The sequence below is a fragment of the Microtus ochrogaster genome, chromosome 1 (genome assembly GCF_000317375.1).
Source record: "Microtus ochrogaster isolate Prairie Vole_2 chromosome 1, MicOch1.0, whole genome shotgun sequence".
In the NCBI taxonomy this organism is placed as follows: Eukaryota; Metazoa; Chordata; class Mammalia; order Rodentia; family Cricetidae; genus Microtus; species Microtus ochrogaster.
In genome coordinates, this window is record NC_022009.1 from 94,749,957 (window position 1) to 94,770,427 (window position 20,471).

Sequence of the window (20,471 nt, forward strand, 5' to 3'; positions counted from 1 at the left end):
GTCCATAGTAGGAACTTGAGTTGTCAAAGCTAGAGGGGGAATGAGGACATTCAGTCTACAGGAGCAAAGATAACACATATTAATGGGATAAAATTGTGTGGTTCATTTGGCATTTCCTTTCATATATATAAGACACTCTAATTATCCTGTTATCCACACTTGTCCCCTCCCTCTCTCACTGCCCAAGCCATGGAATCAGTTGAACGACTGTTGAACCATTTTAAAGCGCACATTAAGGAAAATACCGTTGTTATATAACTGCCACTGCCACAGATATCTAGCTATATTTTTAATGTGGTAAAATTAAAATTAAGCAGCAATCACACACTTTCCTTACCTTCCACGCTGCAAATCACCTTTTCACTTTTTTATTTCTACGAAGTTGACTTCTAGATACCTCTTGTAAATGAAATCACGCAATAGTTTTTCCTTTTGTGATCATATTATCTCACTTGGCACAGTGTCTTGAAGTTTTATCTATGCTCGAACAATCATCAGAGTTTCCTTCCCTTTAGATTTTGAATAGTAGTATTATTTTCTATGTCCCTGATGGTTTTTTTTGTGTATTTGTTCACTGCACAGCACACACTCTTGGTGGTGTGCTTTTGAATTTTAGCTTCCATGAATTATATTAATATTAATATAGTTATGCAATTATGTGCTTAGGTTCCTATTTACAGTTCTCTAGGATATGTAGCCAGAAGTATATTTACTGGGTTACATAGTAATTGCATTAAATTTATAACAGCTGCACCATCTGTCACCAAACTTCAAAATACTCTTCATCCTTGTCAGTACTTCTTATTTCCTTTCTGTTTCTCCCTCTCTTATCTCCCTCCCTCCCTGTCTCTCTTATCTCCCTTTCTCCTTCCCTTACTTTCCCCCTCACTCACTCTCTTATCTCCCTCCCTCCCTCTTTAATCTCCCTCCCTCCTTCCCTCTCTCTATTATCTCCCCCTCTCCTGCCCTCTCTCCACCCTCCCTTCCTCCCGCGTCCCCCTCTCTTTCTTGTCATCCGCATCATATCTCACTATGATTTGCATCTCCCCGATGATTCACAATGCTGATTGCTTTTTACATGATTATTGGGTATTTTTCATCTTTGTAGAAATGTCTATCCAAGTCATTTAGCTTTCTATTAGTTGACTTATTTTGTTTATAAATGCAGCAGCTTATTTATGATCTAAATATTATTACCTTACCAGATATGATTTATAAATGTTTTCTTGCATTCTGTAGGTTGCCTTTTCATTGTGTTTTGAGCTTTTTGATAAAATTTCGATATGGTTCAATTTAACTTTTTTATTGTGTTTTTGGTACTATGTCTACTATGCCTTGCTGACTCTTATGTCATGATGCCTTTTATCTATGTTTTGCAATTGTATCTCCTATACGTCGATCTCTGACACATTGTGAGTTAACACTTGGTATGATGTAGCATTAGAAACAACTTGCTTGATGTTCAGTTTTCCCCAAGCCAAACTGTGGAGGCAACTGTCCTTTTCTCTGGAGAATGAGCCAAGTTTTGAGGACTGCAACGTGAACAGAGTCATTTGTTCATTTTGGTCATATCTGAAGCTGCATGCTGAGCTCTGAGTGTGGGCTTAATTTAGCTGGAAAAAAGGGTATTATTAGCAGAAAGGGGAAAGTGCAGCTGTGTGTCTTCCTTCGTTAACGACGACCATATCAGGCATCGCAACTCAGAGTCTTTTCAACTAATAGATACTCTCACATTTTATGATCAATAAAACACTGGCAACGAATTTTACCCTTTGAATTATTTTCTCATAAAAATGTGGTTGCTCATAATTTAGATCTTGAAAAAATGCAGTGGCATAAAATAAACCCCAAATGTTATTATTTGTCCCACAGTCTTGATGTTACTGCTGCTAATCCTGCCTGTTTCTGAGCCCAATTTTATAAACATGCTTATTTTTCATAAGTAGGACTAATGCTGAGTTGTGAGGTTTTTCTGCCCTGGTATTCGCTGTGTTTCACTTGGGGTGATGCTGTGAGCCCATTTCCTTGCAATTTTAATGAGGCTTCAAGGGTGCTTGAGGGTGTGGCAAAGGCAGGGAGGAAGACTGATAACAGCCAATCACAGGGCCACTTTCACTGCCTGAAAACTTGAATGATACTTGTTCCCCGGGCAATGTGGTCCTGATGAAGAGCACCAAGGTGCCATCTCACACTTCCCTTCTTTCCCCCTTTAGAAAGGGGCTACGCACGCGAGGATCAGATGCTGTACTGGACCCTTGTTGTTAAGTCAAAAGTAGATGAGGTCAGAATGGCTTTCTTTTCCTTTCCATCACCCATCCTGCATCCTGTATCAGAGGGCTGATTGGCTTGCTTTCTCCACAAGGTCTTACCCACAAACCACAGCAGCGTGTGTCTCCCCAATCACAGAGCTGATGGCATAGAAGACCATTGTTCTAAATGATTCTATTAGCGAGTTATGAACATAAACAACATGATGGCCAGGGAGTAGCATCTCTATGGTAGCATCGATTCCTCTAGCTACGTTCATCATGGTTGTTTAAGTCTGACAAGGCTGCTGCTGATCTTGGTACAGAGTTTCTAATGTGTGAGTCAGTGTGGCTGTGCACTGCACACCCTCGCTAACCACAGTGTGTCACTTCTTTAGAGTCTTGGTCTCTGTTTGTCATCTGTCTTTGGCCACATAAAGCAATGGACAGGATGTTTGTTTCAGCCTTCTGACTACGGAGCTGCAGTGTTATCTAGTGGCTTAGCACACTATGTCTCTAGTGATATAGTTCAGAGTTTATTTGTGGAGTAATTTCCTTGGGAGATGTTGTTTACTTTACATTATTCACTTTGAGAAGCCAGGTATTTATTTATTTATTTTATTTATTTATTTTGGTCTCACTGTTTTTGTGGTTTGGAGATGAGGTGTCTTCCCAAAAGGCAGGTTTGGACTCCAGGGTCCGGTGCTCTTGAGGTCTCTGTCTTTGCCTTCATGCATGTCTAAGCCCCTGAGGAACCATGTGAAAGGATTATTGAAGACAGATATGATAGAAGGGAGGAAGAGCTGGAAGCAAGTCTCGGCCTATCCTGTAGAATCTTCCATGATTCCTGTCTTTCCTTTTGCTTTCCTGGCTGTTATGAGGTTGGCAGGTCCTCCACATCTTTCCATGATGTGGGATTCCCCTCTGTATGCTGTGAATATCATATGTTAATAAAGGAACTGCTTTGGGCCTATAGCAAAGCTAGGTGAGGAAAACTAAACTGAATGCTGGGAGAAAGAAGGAGAAGTTTAGAGAAGCCATGTAGCCCCGCCAGAGCCAGATGGAAGTTTACCCGGTAAGCCACAGCCATGGCGATATACAGATTAATAGAAATGGGTTAAACTAATATGCAAGAGTTAGACAAAAGAATCTAGAGCTAATGGCCCAGCGGTGATTTAAATAATATGGTTTCTGTGTGATTATTTTGGGGCTGAGTGGCTGGGGACCAATAAGCGGCCCTCCCTCCTACATTTCCACTTAAATGTTCTGCTTCATCATGACCCAGAAACCATGGTCCAGTTCGATGGTGGACAGAAACTCCCCCAACCATAGAAAATAAATTGTATGCTTGTTAACTTGTTTATTCCAGGTCGTTGTTGCAGTGACTCAAAGCCCAAGGGCAACTGCAAGCATCCGACATCCCAAATCAGAGTTGCTGCATTCTCCAAGCAGTACCAGAATTATTTCTCTGTGAATCTTCATCTGACTTAGGAGGCAGAAGACTTTCTTCTGACAACCCTGACATCCAGTGAAGTTTGTAATATTTTTTTTAAACAAGAAATTGTTTTCATTGTGCCTATACATTGGCACTGTGTGAATATTTTTGCAGAAATACGCAATGTGTTTCAAGCACACCCCAGTAACCCTGTTATTACTCCCACTTCTTTCTCCTTCCTGTCAGCCCCCTTCATTTCCTCAGACAGTTTCACTTCATGTCATGGACACATGTTACTCCATGTGTCTGTAAGCTCTGAGAATTACAATGAAAACACATATGGCATAAGTCTTTCTGAGACTGTCTTAATTTGTTTAATATGACTACCTCCAGTTAGATCCATTTTCCCGCAAACACCTTAGCTTCTTTTCCTTTATGGCTAAAAATCTTCCATTTTGCATATATGCCTCTTTTTCTTATCCATTCCCCTTTTGTTAGATATACAATTTGGCTTCATAACTTACCTGCTGGGAATAGTGCTGTGTCTATTTTCAGAGTCTTTACATATTTTTTTCTCATATTTTAAAAAACCTGGAGTACAGGGATTATTGAGTTTAGTTAAAATATGAGAGCATACAGTCTTTGGAGCACCTAAATTGTGCCTATCAGACCCAAATCTAGATGCTGAAGCACTGTCTACTCTACATGGTTAGCAAATGACTCTGTGGAGGGAAGGAGAAGGCAGAGACCAGAGTACAGCCAAGAAATGGTTTGTGTTAGCTTCACACTTCATCTTCTTTGAGCATCTGTGATGCCGTCTGTAGATTCTTGCCTTTCCAGTTTCCGTGTGTGCTGTAGCTGAAACTGTACCCTGGGTGGTCAGCAAAGGGTTTGAGGTCTTACACTGCTCTTCAGATCAAACAGCGAATTGTTTGCTTCTGCCACAAAGGCCAGTAAGAGTCCCACTCCTGGGGCTGGGACTTGAGCACCTAGAGAAATCTGCCCGAATATCAAGAACCTTTGCAAGAGAATTTCTGAGTACATGTCTCTGCTTTTTATTTTTACTGTATTTCATCTGTGCGTTTTGAAAGTGCCTTTCCCTGCCTGGTTTTATTAATCCCTCACCTCTCCTGTGAGGACAGGAGTGAGCTGTTTATCTCCATTTTACAGATGTGCAGACTGAGTGACAGGTGGTGCCCTGGGCAGCTTTTAGACGTCTGGCTTGCAGCATCTAATCACGAGCGTGCTTCCTCTCCTGCCCTTCCGCACGATGTTATTTTCAATTTGCTTTCTCATCTGGAGAGGGCATTTTCATCTTTTATGATAGTTTCGAGTTGCATTTGCACCAGCAGACCTCTAAATTCTTTTTGTTCTGCTGAAAGTATGGTCAGGATGACACTGTCTCCTTCTCAGGGTGGGGGCGAGATTTAATAGATAAAAATCACTGCTTCCAAAAGGAATAATTTTCTTTGCTTTTAACCCTCCTGAGCTCAGCCTAGATTTAGAATTAGATTAAAATGGCTGATAATATCTTTGCTAGCACCATTTAAAATTATAATCCCACACCCAACTCATTTTACCTGCTAGTGCTGCTATCAAATGCATAAGCATAGATGAACACGTGCTAGAAGCTCGGCTGTCCACTGAACTCGCTGTCACTGCTGTTGACCTGTGCTCAGGGAGACTAAAAATGAGTCTCTTTTCCCCATGTGCCAAGTTACAGGTCCTTAGTTTTATCAACGTGTCCTTTGTGTTGCCTACTGTTTTCACTTTTGTTGACACTGATGTTTCTTATTTAAAAAATGAAGCCTAATTGTAGCTTAGTAGACACCATGTGCTGTGTGTGTAACACACTGCACGAAGAGAACCTGTAGTTGCTTCTGCCTTGTCGACTTGTGTGTGCTGCACACACAAAGGAGAGAATAGGCACTTTGTCTGGAAAAGAAGCCAGTGACAGCAAACAGAGCGTTAGAGAGTGATTTCTGTGATACTGTTCAGGAATCAAAAGGTAGAGCCCCTAAGACCTCACTAACTGATAGTCATCGGTGGGGAGCTCTCAGTTGGAATTAATGTTTTGGAGTAGCTTCCTAAGAAGAGATAATCATCTAGATACATAAGCAAAGGGATCGGGCCAAGCAGGACAGCCACACAGCATGGTGCTAGGCATTTGGACTCCAGGTCCAGCTCAGTCTCAGCAACTATCCTTAACCTCACTTCAAACAGCAGATAAGTGATTTAGTACAAATATCTGTAAGATGTCTCAACACACACAGAGAAGATGACTAGGGGTAGTAGTGCACACCTTTGAGCCCAGCACTCTGGAGGCAGAGGCAAGTGGATCTCTGTGAGTTCCAGGTCAGCCTTGTCTACATAGTGAGTTCCAGGATAGTCAGAGCTACATAGTAAGGCCTTGCCTCAAAAAACAAAAAAAAAACAAAACAAAACAAAAAAACACCCAGTAATAGTGATAATGGTGATGACAATGACAGTGATGATGATGATGATAAAGGCACACACACACACACACACACACACACACACACACACACAGAAAAGGAGTGATCAGTTTTATAGCTCAGAGTTCAAGATGATTTTTACAGAGAAAGCAAAGTGTTTTCTATTTCAGTTCTGTTTGACTTAGTTAATTCATCAACCAAATTTAAGACAATATTGTATAGTGTTGGCCAGTCTTGAACTCCTGGTCTTTGGCCCTCTACTTCCTAAGAACTGAGACGGCAGACAGGTATGTTCCACCATGCCAGGCTTGGGTTTTCCATTCTCCATTTGCAAGTACCAGTCATGAAGAGCCCTGGTAGCTTCTCTCTGTGTGTCTTGTTATCTCTGTGTTATAAATCAGACAATTGAGGCCCCAGGGGCCAAATAACATGCCCAAGATTGCCCATCCAATGAGTACACCATCCCTAGTTCTATGTGTCTCCAAAAGTCCTTCTCTTGATACTGTTTTACAGGGAGGTCTCAGGGTAACAGGAGCTCATCAGGCAGATGAGGAGCCGAAGGAGGGGATCCCAATTACTGGAAACGGCACCTGGCCACGAAAGAGGCATTCTAGAGCATTGAATGTTGGAGAGATAAGGGAGACTCTTCTTTAGAAGATCGGCCACGGGGGCTCTGTTGTGAGCCTGGCTGTCTTGAGAGTCTTTGTCACTAATAAAGGGAATTTAGTTTCCCTGTCAGCCTTGCAGTTTCATACTAGCTGGGAAATTATCACTGGCCTGCGGGATCTTACATCTTTCATTCATTTGCCAAATGTTATCACACACCTGCTCTTAGCCAAGTGTTAGGCTAGTGATGAGGTCAGCAGAAGAGAAGAACCCCCCTCACTGTGAAGCATCAACATGGAGGAAAATAAATGCCAAACAGTGTGGAGTAGTGATGATGGTCTTAGTACCACAAGGCAAAGTTAAACGGTTAAGACTGAAAAGGACGGTGTAGGTTGCAGGAGGAGGCCAGGAAGGACCTTGGCAAGAAGCTAATATCTGATCAATAGTGTGTGGTAGAAGGACTCAGACTTGTGTGCAAGAAGCCACAGGATAGAGCAGAATGTGGCAGATACTCTGAGCGGCATTTCAGAACTGCTCAAATGCTGGTCAGGGCTCAAAATATAGCCCAGACTCGGTATCAATTTTACGGATGAGGAAGAACAGAGAAGTTGGCTTTTCTAATGGTTCAAATTTATCTTTACCTGGATCCCCAACTGGGCTCTGCCTGCCCCAAATGTGCACACCACATTCTTCTGAAACGGAGGAAGTTTGGGTAAGATTTTTAAATGGGGCATTTAGAAAATTGAATGGGGAATCAAAGCCGAAACAAAAGAAGGCAGAGGAGAATATGCAAAGTTCGCCAGAGAGGAAGTTGCTTGAGTTTGGCCTGGGAGCATACTTGTTGCTATTCTGTCAGGAGTGAAGAGAGACATTTGTGCCCCTCTCTTTGGCTATTTGACTATTTGGCAATGATCTCCAAGACACTGAAACTTCCATTAGAGTATCTCACAGGACAAAAGCTGAAGTCTGGTGCCAGTCAGAGGAGGAAGAGATTTCTCACAGTCTGACAACTCATCAGACCGCCTTTCAGGAGAGACCAGAACTCAGAGAACACTAGGTCAGCTACAGGCAGGGTGCTTTCATCAGGGCGGCTTGCACAAGTACCCTCTGCCTAAACCTGAGCCTCAAATCAGAAGCTTCTAGGTTGACTGATGACTTATGAGATCTTAGTTAGTTCTTCCAATGTGGCCATTAGAATGGAGTCTCTGAAGGTGTTTTGCAGGAGGGAGCAGATTATCCAAGGTGCTCTTATCTTGTAGGGTGTTCAGAACTCTTAGTCTTCATTAGCTGGCTTTGTTAACCTCAACAGACTGCAGTGTTTTCTCTCAATCTTTTCCACACTCACTTACTTTGACTGAGTCTGGCTTTGACCTGAGTCGCAGCCACGTCTAAGAAAAGGACAGTTCGGCTGTGCCAAGTCTCAACTGGTTCCTTGGAAATGGTGTTGTCTTGGATGTCACAGTTCAGGGTGGATGTAGTGTTTTGGATGAATTCCATCTGGTGGAACCAATCCCCCCACCCCCCTACAAACTGACAAGATGCTGCTTGGATGAGGGGGCGGAGGCTAGAAAGGTCGGCATTACAGCAAGCAGCCAGGGGGGATGCTATTCACAAGAGAAGAAAGAGCACAACTAAATTCACCTTTGCTCTCGGTTGGAGAGCAGATTACATTCTTCACAGCAAAGTGATGGCTAAAGCCACCCGCGGCGGGGAGAAAATAGTCCAGGAAGGCTCTTTAAGGAACAGCTCAATGGTGTCATGAGAAACCTATACATTCTCCCATGAAGCCACGGAGGGTCAGACTCCTAGAGTGCCTTCAGGCATTCTTCTCGTGGCCTTTTGTGTAATCTGCCCTTTCTGGCTTTCTATCTCTATTTCTTCTCCCGCACATTATAGATCCTAGTCCCTATGTATCAAGTTGCTATATGCCAAAGGCTACTGTCAAAATAGGTTTGAAACTCATCTCTCAGCTCCTTTCTCCCCTGCTCAGCGACATTGTTTTACAATAAATTCCAACGCAGGAGTTCACTCTATGAATGGGCATTGGAAAGAAGTCAACCAGCTTTAGAAAATGAAAACTCTTGTGTTAATGTGCATTTTCAGAGATGCAGTCAAGAAATTCTAAATGTGTTTGGTGCCCAGGGAAGATTGCTTACTTCTCTTGGAATCCACTTCCCTTCTCCTCATTGCCCTTCCCTTCTTTTCTTTTCCCTTCTTTTCAGCTCCTACTCATCCCCTCTGTTCCTCCCACCTTCCTCCCATCCTCTTTTCATTCTTACCATTCCAGTAAAAACAGGAAGATAATGATCTCCAAGTATTGGTTTAGGGCTCTAAAGGACGAAGAGCCTGCGTCTGCTGCGACCAGCAAGGGGAGGAAAATTGTCCTCCATTCCCCCCTTTCCCCATTGTAGTCCACATTTATGAGGTAAATTGTTCTCTCATTAATCTATTGACTCTTGACTTTTCCTTAGCCGGACCCTCCAAGCACAGGTTAAAACAAGTGTTAGATAATGGTTCTATAAAATCTACTTTGATCAGACTTAACATAAGGGGACATCATCTATTAAAGATGTATTCTCAAAGTATTCTCACCAAAAGGAACTGTGAGGGAGACCATCTCAAACTCTGTCACATTTGTATTTGTGAGCAAAGGCTGAAATAGGTATAAATGATTTCAAGAGCTAAGGAGCCTAAAAGTTCTGCTCATGTGATGCTCTCTCTTCAGATCTGGCTCTTTGTTCCTGTGGTAGACATCTGTGACTGCATATACTTCTGGCTCCTAATGGAGAAATTAAAACCACTTTCCAAAAAAGTTACATTTTTGTTCAGAACTTTTCTTTTTCTGGTTAATAGATGATGGGCCCTTAAGTTAAGTTTGGATCCGTGGGTGCAGTGTTATTCTGCTTAAGCAGCTACTCTCTGGCTTATCTGGTTCACAGCACAGGCTCCTTGACAGACTCTCCAGTTCCCTCATGAATAGACAGAACTGGAACATACACTATTAGTGAACTATTCCAGGCTCAGACAGGTAATTACCATATGTTCCCTCTTGTGCATATTCTGTCTGTGTGGGTATAGAACCTGAAACCAGAAAGAGGCAAATGAGGGAAGACATAGGTTTTATGGAAGGGTGTGTGGAGGGCATGGAACACACATGTTTTGAAAGCAGAAAGTGTATACAGTGGTTGGGGATACAAGCAGAGAGGGCGTCGTGGAGATGGGGAGAAGGGCTGGACCCACCGTAGCTAAGTGAATGAAATGGTGTCTGCACACCCATTCCTTTGTGTGTCAGTTTAAAAGGACAAATGCATAGCACTGCACACATCCCAATTTCAGCTGTAAAGTTACAGCCAGTGTTGCGAGTATTCTGTCCCTATGTCTTTGGAAACGTGAGTCTCACAGTGAACTTCCAGGGAAATTACTTGGATCCCACAGCTTCTCAAAGGTTTTCTTTTGTGATCTTATACATATTTTAAGACTAATTTATTTAGACTTTTCCAGAACCGAAAGGTGAAAATCTCCATCTGTTCCTGAGTCTACTCTATCCATCATTATTAGCGTTAAAGATATTTTCTCGCCTTGTATTGACCAGATTTCTTCATCTTATAGTGTAAACACTTTCTATCACCTTACTGTATTTGCCTTTGAGGTCAGCGGGGCAGCCAAAATCAATACTAATGTCGAGCCATCGACATACTACAAGTCACTTCCTTCCATGCTCTCCACTGCCACCCAGTAGCTGCCGATGGCTTCCCTCGCCTGTCCAGGTCATTATTCACTTGAGCAGCCTATTTCTTGTGGTTCAGAGTGTACCTTCTCACAGTGTGTTTCCCTCACAGGAGGATACGTTCCTGTTCAAGAGACTCATGTCTAGAACCAGAGATCCTTAAAAATGACATGCAAGTGCCTTTAAAAAAGCAGCGGCCACAGAATAGAATTTTACCTCTCAAGAGGAACAAAAAATAAAACACACAGTACCTTCACTTTTACTTTTGCAGGAGCATGGCACTGGACAGATTTAAATCTAGCCCAGCCTCTGATGTGCCTGTGTCGCTGAGGACCCCAGGGAAGCCAGTTACATGTTTGTTTTCCTTTACCCTGGAATCCCCATGGGTACCAGAGAACTTCCTAGATGGCTGCAATGTGCCAACGCAAAGACAATGCATTTGAGAGCTTGTAAGAGGACCTTAATGCTTGCTGCCAGAGAGTCAGAGAGAAGAGCCCCTTTCCTGACTTAGAAAAAGAAGTTTCCACAGGCATTTATCAAATACTAGAAGTCCCAAGATCCCAGGAAAGCCTGGGAGTCTCATTCCGATGCAGCAATCTTAACATAGCAGTTCTGAAGCCGAGTCAGGAGGTCCATCAGTTCTAGGGCATAATTAATGAGGAAACAGAAGTTTCTTGTGTTGCTTCTTCCTCGTTATTTAAGTTTCTAGAGAGTTAAGGAATAAAAGATTAGAGTTTCCAGGGTGTCATCGATACTATTGTAGATTCTCAGATTAGACATTGTATTTGTTAGCATCCTGTCATTGTGACAAAAATATCCACAGCTGTCCCCTTATAAGGAATAAAAGTTCTGTTTGGTTCACAATCTCAGAGCTTGTGCTTCCTGATTGCTTGGTCCTGTAGCTCGGGGCAGGGTATCGTGGTGGAGGGTGTGGAGAGAAAGCTGCTCACTTCATGGTAGCTCTTGCCTTTCTCTTTGTTCTTTCTTGACTACCATGAAGAAAGGGCCAGAGTCTCAAAGGCCCTTTCAAAAGCCATGACCCTCCCCATGACCTCTCACTAAGCCGGAACTTTTAAAGTTTCCAGCACGTACCAATGCAACCAAAGTCTTTGCGAGAATTGAACATGGAGGCCATGAAGGGAATAACTACACTGGTGCTTTAGATTTCATGATTTTTAAATTCAGCTCATTTCTTGTAATTTTCTTTTCTGAGTGTGGCATAGAAGGCATGCAATCCAGCACACTCAATTTGCCCTAAAGAACAGTGCCCACTGTGCAAAATTGCATCACGTCTATCATCAGTCACTGTACTCTGACTTCATCAAAATCAAATGGTTGGATGTCTAAATCCTCTGTATTTAGAGAAATCACAATGAATGATAGAGGATGGCTTAAATAATTTAGCTGTGGGTAATTTGGGATGATGGGTATGCTATCTGCAAAGTCAAATTCTTAAGTTAATTCCGATGGGAAAGGGAATGTCACATGAATTCCAGAGCTGGCGAATTAGAAGTCAAAACTGAAACAAGTGACGGGAGGACCAGAGGTGACTGCGGGACCAGGGAGAACCAGGAGGGAGATCAGCAGTGTTCCCTTAGGCATGGGCCAGGCTAAGGTCTGCCTGCGGTTTTAATGAGAGCCAAATTATCATACTCTCTGGAGATGTCAGGTGCAAAGACCTTATAAAGAGTCTTCTGTTGTGTTTCCTTCCAGAGTGGCAAGGACTGTAAGGAAGGAATTAAAGCATTCTTCGTAGAGAGAAGCAGAGTCCCTAAAGCCTTTGTGAGCTGGTACCTTCCTACAACAGGTCATCTGAGCTTCAAGTCTGTGTTAAGTTTTGAGGAAGATTGTTGCTTTCGAATGAAAATGAGGTTCTGAAAGAAAATGATGTCTTTAAATGAGTGCAAGTCCATTGTCCTCCTATCGGTAAACAGTTTAAGACCAATGCAACAGAAATATTCAGCTGCAATGATGTCTTGCCCCCTCACAATTAAGAAAAAGCTGAAGGAAAATTTATTGTTATATGAAATGTTGCCTGGATGCTCGTGATATGTAAGTGATAAATTCTGCACATGCAGCCCTACCAGGAAAGGTGCAGCTGTTTTTATAAATCCTGTAATGTAAATGGCAAACGGATATGAGCAGCTACTTATAGAACAGCACAACAAAAGCTGTGACAAGGGACTCATCTGTACAGATCCACGTGAGCAAAGAAGGAAAGCCACCTCTTTATTCGGATGTGGGGTTGTAGAAGGCTTTCTGCAGGATGCGACACAGATCCTTGAAGTACAAGAAGAACTTGAAGAATGCTCTAGCAGAGAGCATGCTCAAAGCTTGGGAATTTGTGAAACAGAAATGCTGTAGAGCTCAGTAGGACCAAATGACAGTTGGGGTCCTGGTGCTGATGGTTGAGAAAGGGGTAGCTGCAGTGGAGGGCAGTACCCACACATCTAGATCTGATTATTGTTAGAGAAGCCTGGAACATCTCAACCAACAGGGAACGTGGTGCCTGTGCAGACTTATAGAGAGAGTAAATGCAAATGGTTTTGTACCTTCATTATACTATTTTATATGATAGACTTTCTGGCTAAAAACAACAGAAAATATCCCATTGAATAGCCATAGGAAATGATACCAAAAGAGTAAGAAATTCCCAGAAGCCAAAACCATGTGCAAATCAGGGTCCGGAGGGATAAGTGGATCTGAGGATGGCTGGCTTTCAAGCTGAAGGTGTTCAGTCAATCCAGCTGCCCTGACCTTTAGTTGATACTTCTCTGTGAGGAAATGTCTAAGAAATGTCAAATATGGGGCCCTAAAGAGAGATGCTACATAAAATCTAAGATCCCTGTACCCTTAGGACAAGCATAACAAAGACTAGAAATAATAGTCATTGCCTTATGTTAGCCAAGAGAACTCTGGTTCTTTGTCCCTATCAGCTGGAAGGAGAGGTAGTCCTTTTAGGATTTATAGATACAGAGCAGGTTAAAGAATAAAGAAGTGTGAGTTGTTTGATATGTTTTTGGAGAGTGAAATAAACCAATACAAACTTCTCTCTGTCCTCAACTCTATTCTCAGATAACTGCATGGATGTTCTTGGGAATGAGAGGTCACAGCTCAAACCCCCAAGTACACAGGGAAGAAAACAAGACAGTGAGAACCGTTGGAAATAAGAGATGGCGTGTCAAGTTCAAAAGCCTTCAACTAGGGATAGTGCCACATACAGAACAAAGAGCAAGAGTATTTACTGTGTTGGTGCTGGGGAGATGACTTGGTGATTAGGACTTTGTACTGTTCTTACAAGTAACCTGACTTTGATTCTCAGCACCACATCTAGTAGCCCATAGTCACCTATAATTCCCCTCTCTGAGGAATCTGATGCCCTCTTCTGGCCCCTATGGGTACCTACACTCACGTGCATTGAAGGGTCCCCCTTAGACATCTAGGTAAAACAGCAACAATATAATAAAATAGAATATTTAAAAAATGAAACAGGAGTAGGGCAATAAACATGGCCAAGCAGATAGAAAAATGACAGACTTTCTAAAATAAAAAAAATTTAAATTTTAAAACGAAAAAATAAATGGGCAGTTTTAACGGGGTGTTGGAAACAGCTGGAAATCTTGTATGAAGAAATTAGCAAGTTGAAAGAGACAGCTTCAATAAATTACCCGAAATACAATGCCAAGAGACAGAGATGAAAACATGAACGGGAATTGGAGAGCGAGGAAGAGTGTGTGTGTGAGGTAGCATACATCTGCTCAGGATTCTGCAAGTAAAAATATATGGCAAGAAACAGCAACACTAAACCCACAGAAACCTACGGAATTCACCTAAAGACCTTCGATAACTCACCACCATAGAGCACTAGGGAAACAGACAAAGTGGATGATTTATACTAGTACAGCAGTGTTTGCTATGATAAAATTTGTCTGACATCACAAACTTTTACTTACAGAGATTTTCAGCATTACTCTAGTAACTAGTTGTGACTGATTTAATCAGATTCAACTTTGGGTCTACATCATTCGTTCATTCATTCATTCACTTAACATTTATTCATTTGTTTTACTTCTCCATGGTTATGAGAACTCTCTGATATCTCAGGAGATTCAGCTTGGATTCCCAGAACCCACATCTGTAATTTCGGTCCCCGGGGAATGTAGTGCCCCCCTTCTGACCTCTGCAGGCACCAAGGACATGTGTAGTGTATAGACGTACATGCAGACAAAACACTCACCTAGAAAGTAAAATGAATTGTTTAGCAAGAAAAGACTATTACAATTTCAAGGCATGATTTTGAGATAAGGAAAAAATAGGTATAAAGAAAAAAAAGGTATTTTTCTTTTTTCTTTTTTCCCCCTACATTTCTTCCAAAGGGAAAGATGTTTTCAGCTGTGACCTGTAGCCCTGGCATTCTGGAAACTGAGGTTGGAGATTCAAGGCCACTCTGGTCTACATAATGTTCGAGTTCTAGACCAGCCAGTGCTGCTAAGTGAAATCCTATCCCCCAAACCAACAAATGAGAAAAGAAAAATCAAGAGCAACACCTCATATCTCTACTCAGAATTAAACAGTTGTCTGCCCAATCCAGTGGTCATGCATGCGCTGTGGTAAATTCGTCCTTCTACATCTGTCTTTGTTAATAGTGAAAGTATTAATATAATATTAGTACTTTCCCTTTCTAATCCTTCCACCCACCTTGTTATTTTCTCAGAAGCCTAAAATTACCCTATATTTATATTTTATGTGCTTTGTATATGTTGAATATATACTGTACGTAACTCTGCTTATTTTCAGGAATGTCTAGAATGGGTTGATTTAGTGTATTAAGTATCCTCATGGTTTCACTTAAGAAGGGAATGCTTCTATGTTGTGGGACAAGACACGAAGCACAGGCAGGACATCGAAAAGCTCAGAGGGATCTGGAGACTGTGACTCTGGTCCAGGCAGCTAAGGAGAACTCCCTGTGTGGACCTGAATCAAAGAAAAGCCCTGTCCTGGTACCTTCCTGCCTGACAGCGGCTGGGGGAAGCAGAGGATTACTTTTCCTGAACGTTCACACCCAAGTGTCCCCGTGAACTCGGTCCTGCTAGAATAAAGAATAAAATGACTCTTGCACCTAGTGGGTGAGAACCGGGGCAAGGCTGGGTCAAGATGAAGTCCCTGCTTTTATGGCGTCAGGATGGAGTCAGGCTGTTCCTGTCGTGGCCTCTAGATGGCACTGGTGCTCTTTCGAACTACGGCTCTCTGCCGCTTTCTTTCCCCTTTTAAATCTCACACTCTCCCGGACAGTGCTCAGCTCTGCTCTGCGAGGATTTAAACAACGCTTTGATGCTGTAGGATGTTGGCGTTCACAAGTCAGGTCTACCCCTTTCTTTCTTTTTTTTCTAAAAAGATAATACAGTGCCTTTTTCAAAGTCAATTAACACTCAGGGCAAATGAAATGGGGAGAGCAAAGGTCACCGTCTAAAGGGTCGCCTTGAACCCCGTTAGTATTATTCAGGTGTCACCTAGGAATTGCAAATCACTGGGCAAAGAAAGGAAATAATAATTAGTTCATTTTGTTTCCTGATAACTCCCAGTAAGATGGCTTAATATGGCTTTTCTGTTGTATTTCCTCGTGATGTCTGTGGCGTGCTGTGCTCCTCAGAGCTGGCTGCTAATTCTGTTTCTTGCAGTCTTGTAGGCAGTAAGGATGCTTTGGGGGCAAATAATGCATCAGGAGAAGGATGATGTAAAGAATCAGTGTAATATCTGGATTTCAGTGTAGCTGGATCCATTTTATTAAAAGAAAGAATTGTTGAGACGTGTGGCATAAGAGAAGGGGAAGTGATGGACAGAAGGATCAAAACTTCGGGTCTCTTTTATAATACTGTCAACACGGGTTCCATCTACCAGACAACGCTCAGGGAGCCAATGCCAGGGGCTGGGAATGTAAAGATCCCCACGTTGGGCCTCCTCCTCAGCTTGGCCTCTGAAGCTCTTTGAAGCCTCTGCTTGGGAGTTGAGGTGACAGATGAATGCCTTAGAACATAACAGTACCAGGTTTTAATAACTTTCCTGAATTCCATTTACAAAACAAGCCCAGACACCAAAAACACAATAAACAGATATTAAAAAAATAAAAAAAACACATTGCAAATGAGATTATTAACAAATTGACTTTAAGATTTATTTCTGGCAATGTGCTGGACCGGACAGGTCAGCGAGAGCTTGGCCCCCCCCCCACCTTCTGTCTCGTAGGGTTGCAGTCACAGCTCTATCTTTTTATTTTAACGTAGAGAGACCTTCACTGGCTTTAATAACCTTTTTCCTTCTGAATAAAGAGTTGCCGTGTGCAACCACACCAGTAGAAAAAGGCTTGCTCCAGAAATTCGGGGAGATTATTGCATGCCTAGCTACAAAAATAAGGTTTTGAAAGAGCAGAAGGGACGGAATAAATACATAATGAGAACATTTCTTGTGAGGTGAATTATTATTCCAGATTTCTGAACTGGTCTTTTAAGAAAGCAAATAATAATAATTACATTTCTGCAAAGACGCTTTGCTTCGCCTGATGGGAGACAACAGAGGTTTGGCTAGCAAACGGGCTGGGGTGTCTGTACTTTGCTCTGCTCCTGCTCTGTAAGCAGAGGCATGGGAAGATCAGGAAAAGTGCCATAGGTTTCCAATGAGCAAATGCCTCCTTGCTCAGGTTCTAGGCATGTTCCTAACCATGGGTGATGGATGTGGTCACGCGTCCCTTTTCACCTCTGGGGGTCAGAGTGGAGTGTGAAGCTGCAGGTAGATTAGGGCTGACGGAAGGGTTGACTCGAGCTCAGGCGCCTCATTAGGGGTGTTTCTGTCCAACGTGGGTGGCACCCAAACCTCCGCAGGTCACAGCTGGCAACGGGGTAACTGAAATTAATGAGCAAGCGAAGGAGAGGTGAGTTCAAGCCAGCACTCACAGGTCGGCGTCTGGCACTCAGTGCAACTATTCCCATCAGGACCTTTGCCTTCCCAAAGCCTTGGCCTTTAGCCTTCTACACGGCTTCTTTTGCTATCTAATAGGATCAGCTTTAGTCCTGCCTCTAAAGCATTAATAATGACAGGTTTCTCTGGGTGCATTCAGGTAAAGAATTTAGCTGTATTTTGAGAGCCAGGTTAAGAGTCTGAGTTGGTAAGAGTCCTTAGGAAGTCATAGCAGAAGGGGAGCCAGGAGGACAAACATACTTCAACCATGACCAGTGGATCTGGGCCAGGAAGGGATGCCTCTGACACGGGAGGCTGTCTGTGCTCTTAACCCATTCCTGGCCTGACTCTTTCTCTGCTGTCCGATACCGTGGGGTCTGTTCTCTTTTCTGTGCCCACAGCAGCACGTTGGCTATGTGTGATATAAGATTGTCACCAAATTAAGCATGGGCCTCCCCTTGTCAAAGACTCAGTCAGCATCTGAGCTCCCTCTTCCTAACAGCCGAGTCTCTGCAAGTATCACAAACTCAAAGTGAATACTGCGGTAGCTCCTGGAGTCATAGAGACGCCACTGTGCATCTGGCCTTGGGGGTCCTGGCTCACCTCTGGGTAATTCAGGGACTTTAGAGAAAGGTCTTTTTATTTGACATGACAAAAGGTTTTCTTTCTTTTTTTTCTTTTCTTTTTTTCTTTTTTTTGGTTTTTCGAGACAGGGTTTCTCTGTGGTTTTGGAGCCTGTTCTAGAACTAGCTCTTGTAGACCAGGCTGGTCTCGAACTCACAGAGATCCACCTGCCTCTGCCTCCCAAGTGCTGGGATTAAAGGCATGCGACATCACCGCCCGGCCAAATGGTTTTCTTGCCCCGTGTCTTGTTTACCCAGTGTTCACCATTTAAAAATACTGCACCACGTTTATTAAGAAGTCAGCTTCCAAAGCCTCACTTGTCCCTGCATTCTCTGGAAGGAGCAAAAACACCTCGGCAGGGCAGGCTTCAGATAACACTCCCCTAGCCACTGTTATTTTCTCATACACTAGGTGATTCCAAACTCACATCCACGAGAGCTGTATATTTTCCTGTTTCCCCCCTCATACAGTTGTAAAGAAAGAGCAATCAAGAAAGACATTGCATTCAGGTTAATCATAAAATATCAACTTTTAACTCCTGACTTTTAATGTCCAAATATTTTCTGGAATGGTTTTCTCATCACTTTGTGTCTCTTGAGTGTTCTGATATGATTTGGGATTAGATTCCACCACAAGGGATAGAAACAACCAGACCTACTGTGTGTTAAAGCAGGAATGAAGGGGAAACGCTGACAGTTATGGTGGCACTGGGCTCGTTGGAGGTCCGGAATCATCTGCCCTCCTTCACTGGTTGACCTCAGAATGTAGCATTTATCTATCTATCTATCTATCTATCTATCTATCTATCTATCTATCTATCTATCTATCTATCTATCTATCTATCTATCTATCTATCTGCAGCTGTGGGAGGCCCAGATTCAGTAACTTCTGTTCAGGCATCAGAAAGAAGAAAAGCGATGTAAAAAGACATGTTCCCTGCTCCCTTTAGGGTGGCCTCCCAGGGTCTCATAAGCGGCTTCCATTCCTTTTTCAGTAGGCAGAACTTAGTCACAGAACTGCTCTTAGCTTTAGTGCAGGCTTTGGGTCCTTATGTAATAGGTTCATCTACAGGGTTTCCATTACCGGGGAAGGAGAGGCGTATGGATGTTTGAAAATATTCAATCAAGGTTCCTGATGGCCATACATTAAAATTTATGTAAGCTATAAGATTTATATTTCATCTTTTATTTTTCTTCCCAGGAGAAGAAATATTTTCTTTGAAAACAGCTGACTTAGAGATGAAAATGCAAATATGATTCACATTGTAGTTGTGGGGAGGCCTGGAGATTACAAAGAGTCTCGGGGCACCTTAGCAACGTTTGGACACAATCGCAATATTTGTCACCCTGGGGAACTCCGAGTAAGGCCCCTCTTGGTGTCAGTCCAAGGCATTTTCATTAGATGTTCCATCAAAAGACTATCTGAAAAGGTTCGTGTAAGAGATGGTGCGAGGTTGTAGAGTATCTACCATTGAAACAAAAATTATCTAAATTGTGGGAATATGTTTTGAAAACAGTTTAGGCTTTATGCAAATGTAGGTGAACTTTAAAGGTTACACATGTTTAAGATGATGACAATGTAAGTCTTGCCTACAGAATGTGGTTGCCAAGGCCTTCATCTTCTGCCTGCTTTCTAGATCAATGGCTGATAAAGATTTCTGTAGTGAGTCCACAGGTGATTGATTGATTATCTAGGGTGTGTCTAGACATTGACCTTGGCTAGACATTTTCCCCAGGGAATTTCAGCTCCCAGCTAGGTTAGCCTCCAGGTCACTCTCACGTAAGGGCCAATGTCACTGTCTCTGGGGGAGCACTGTGAAACTGGCATTAATGTGTAGATGACTTCCTAACCTCTGATGGCAGCTCCTTCCACACATTCGCTATAATCTTGTGTTTGTCTTTGAAGACCATAGTACGAACAAAGACTTGTAGTCATATGCATGTGTGCACAGAATTCTGTTTTCCCAATTACTGAGAGTGTGATCGTTACTTAATCTTTTTATAATTTTCTCTCCTTACTTGAAACACAGGCTAAAATAATATTTATCTTTAGGTTTGATGGGATGACTGAATGACGGCGATGTAGCAATTATGTGTGGTATAATCAAAAACATAAAATATTTTTTCACAATTATATTTTTATAGCACGTTTTTAAGATTAATGGGGCAGTTATGATTGACGTATACTTTGAAGAATTAAATAGTATGGGTAGTTAATGACTTTACTCTGGGTGCTTTGATTAATCATATATGTGGAGTCTTTCCTGTGTGAAAAGCTGAGCTTCTGTGACTACCCAGTAAGACATGAGATATGTATGTAAAATCTAAGGTGATTCAGATTCAGTTTGTATGGAAGGAAGGGAGAAGAAGATTTGTAAGGCAAGTTTTTTGTTTTTTTTTTTTAACAAGAATTGAATAATGTCCATC